This window comes from Dipodomys merriami, unplaced genomic scaffold (assembly GCF_024711535.1).
Source record: "Dipodomys merriami isolate MVZ:Mamm:240054 unplaced genomic scaffold, mDipMer1.0.p SCAF_15, whole genome shotgun sequence".
In the NCBI taxonomy this organism is placed as follows: Eukaryota; Metazoa; Chordata; class Mammalia; order Rodentia; family Heteromyidae; genus Dipodomys; species Dipodomys merriami.
Window position 1 is genome coordinate 27627541 of NW_027202826.1, and position 3462 is coordinate 27631002.

At 38.9% G+C, this 3462-nt stretch overlaps 1 pseudogene; it reads right to left on the reverse strand.

Annotated features, from left to right (window-relative positions):
- Positions 1–2087: 2087 nt before the first annotated feature.
- On the reverse strand, positions 2088–2665 carry LOC138826796 (transcription initiation factor TFIID subunit 12 pseudogene; annotated as a pseudogene).
- Between the last annotated feature and the right edge of the window lie 797 nt (positions 2666–3462).

Genomic DNA, 3462 nt, shown 5'->3' on the forward strand with positions numbered 1-3462 from the left:
TTCTATTCTCCTTAATCACATGTGCCCCTGGTTTCAAGCAGTGACCCTGGACTTGGGTTTCTTCCTGTGGGGCATATTATGTTTATGATTGCTAAAAAATATCCCACAAACCTATAAACAAATAATATATTGAAACCACATACCTTTTATTATCTCCCAGTATTTATGGATCAAGAGGTTGTAAGTTAGGTGTGTTCTCTGCTTAGGGTTTCAATCAAGGTCTTGTCCAGGTTGCATTTTCATCTGAAGGACTGACTGAGGAAGAACATACATTGGTTGTTGGCAGAATTCATTTCCCTGAAGTATATGGCTGAGGACTCCGGTGGTTTACTGGTTGTTAGTTGGAAGCTCTCCTTCAAGTCTGAGAGGCTGTGCTCCATTCTTTGCCATGTGAGATTCCCCATCAAGCCATAGGATGCTTCCTTTTTCCAGGGGCCCACTTGTTCTTTGGTAGATTTTTGCCTTATTAAGTCTTAGTCATTCAGAATCATCTCCTGTTTAAAAAGCTCAAAATCACCAAATATTGGACCTCAATTACATGATGGAAGTCCCTTTTGGCAGATTCTACTAAATAGCATATCACATGATCCACCCGTGCAGGACAGATGGGAATTGTAGAGAGCAGGAAAGCCAGAAAATGAGAGCCTATGGGGTCACCATGAGTTCTGTGTGTGACAATCACTTTTAGTTCATATAAGTACTGTGAGCTAAACTACTGTGTTACTGTAGCTGTGCACTTCTAAGCTCTCTCCCTGGCCAGTCCCTGAAGTTATTAGTGACTTTGATCCCAGTATGACAACTTGCTTTGTATTTCTATCCTATCCCTTTTTTCTCTTTTTTTGTGCTTTCATTGCATTTCAGTGGTTTCATGTGTAATTTAGTCTTCACTAAAATTCTGAGTTCCTTAAGAGGTAAAGGATCTCCTTTCATCGGAACTCATGACTTGACTATCCAGCAGATTCTCTGAACTCATAGGTACTCCATTGTCTCTTTGGTTGGGGTTGAAACAGTAGAAAAGTACAAGAAAGCACAGCAATAGATTTCAAGTTTAAAATATAAAGGATTCCTTTTTTTATTTTTCAGTACTTTAAGGTAGCTTTACTAGTTCTGTTGGGGAAGAATTAGTAATTGAGCGTTTTATTCTCAAAGTACCCTTTAATTCCAATACTCTTTTTTTCAGATCCTAAGTAGAATTATTTCCAATATCCATTTTGCCTATCTAATGTTAATCTCTATTTCTCCCTCTACTCCCTCACTGGATACTGAACTTAGGGCCTGGTGCTTGCTAGGCAGACAATGTATTATTTGAGCTATACCCCAAGCCTCTTCCCTCACTTTTATTGCCCTTACAATGTACCTGACACGTGATTACATTTAAAATGTTATGATTTTATGCCCATCTAATTTTCTAAGTATACATATTTGTTTACCCAGCTAAGAGCAGAATCCATAAACTACTTTTTCAATTAATAACTTCTTTTTTTGGTGGGGGGGTCTGGTTGTGGGGCCTGAACTCTGAGCCTGGGCACTGTCCCTCAGCTCTTCAGCTCAAGGCTAGCGCTCTACCACTTGAGCCACAGAGCCACTTCTGGCTTTTTTTCTTTTTGCTTATGTGGTGCTGGGGAATTGAAACCAGGGCCTCATGCATGCAAGGCAAGCGCTCTACCACTGAGCCACCTTCCCAGCCCCAATTAATAACTTCTTTATTCAATACTGTCATCATAAATACAGGGAATGGGGGATGGAGGAAGAACAAAACCCTCTACAAATCTTGCTAATACCAGCTTATCCAACAAGACGAAAATGCTTTGTCCCATACTCAATCACTAACATAATAAGTCACAAATAAAATCTTCTCTGGAAGATACATTGCTCCTCTTTGAGACAGAAAAGTAAAGGATCCAGAAGAGAGGTAGGAGGCTTTATTCTTTTGGCAGATCTCAGTCAGTATAGTTATTGCTGCACTGTTAATTTAAAAAATATGCCTCTCTGTAAAGCATTTTAAAAACATTTCAACGATGAGATGGCTGAAGTCTCAGCTCAAGTATCTCCAAATACATTGTTGTCCATTCTGACTTTTCCGTGTGTTATTTCTTGGTTGTTTTCCAGATCAGTGTCATTCTCTGTTTACAAGCTTCTGTGGTGCAAGCTTTTTGGTAGGGGCGGATTTCTTCAGAGCCAAAAACTAGGATCCACATGTTCCACTGGCATTCTAGATGCAGCTAGATGTCCTTCAACTCCAGGGCATTTGACTTGTGATGCTGTGTGAGGTGAAAGGCTACTGTCACTACACTCTCAATAACATCCTCAGTGATCTGCCAGCAGCATCTCCTCCACATCTTCATCCAACTGCTCATTAGGTTCCACTTCTCTCACTAAGTCCTGTAATTTTTTCTTGGTTAAAACCTAGTTGTTTTCAGGGCTAAGATGCCCCCAAGTCCCAGGAGTACCTGGTATTTTTACCACCATTGTCATTGGCTATCAAGCGTTGTGGAGAGGTGCTGGGTGGTTCTGTTCTAATGGATGAGAAATTGGAGAGGTTGATTGGGACTGAGGGGCCAAAATGGTTCATAATCTGCTGAGCTTTGGACTTCGACTGATAGAGCTTATCAAGATCCTATTTTTTTTTGGAGCTGTGAGGACCAAGGCCAATCAAAGCAGCAGTGTCGATCCCCCCATGGTATGCGGAGACTGCTCCAGTGAAGCTTTCCTCTCAGCGGCCAGTCCAATCTCTAGAAAATAATTTTATCAGGTCTTAATGGGACACCTTTTTTATAGTGCTTATTAAACTGAACATATAGTAATATAGAAAATAATTCATTGTACTTTAAAAAAACAGCATAAACAGGAAGCTTGACCAAAATGTGGTGGTACTTTCATGGTAAAAGGTACAAAACTAGAAGAATTTGATCGTATCAGGGCACTGCATGAAAAATAATTTCTAGGATCAAGATAGGTAGCAAAGCACCTTAAACAAGATATTTTAAAATATGCTCCCATCAGCAATAACATATCTTTAATCTGTTTGTCAGTAAACGTAACGACCCCAACAAAACTCAATAATTCTCCCATTATCAGAAGTAAAGATAGATAAAATTAGCATTTGCTAAATGCTCACTGGGTCCCAAGAGCGGAGTATTATGTAATTTCTACCTTAATTACTATAACTTTATGCAGTAGATTCTATTATTATATTCATTTTATAGGCAAAGAAACCAAGACACAAAGAAGTTAGGTAACATGACAAAGCTCACGCAGGTAACAAAAAGTGAGTCTGAAATTAAGCTCTGGTATTCAGTTCAAAAGTTAATGATTGTCAGGATAAACTGTTATCTCTCATATGATTATTGCTATATCCAGGAACAGCATAAAGGCCCAACACCATGAAAAATTACAACAATCTTTTAAACTATAATGACAAATTGAATAAATGTATATAGTACATAAAAATAATGAGAAAAT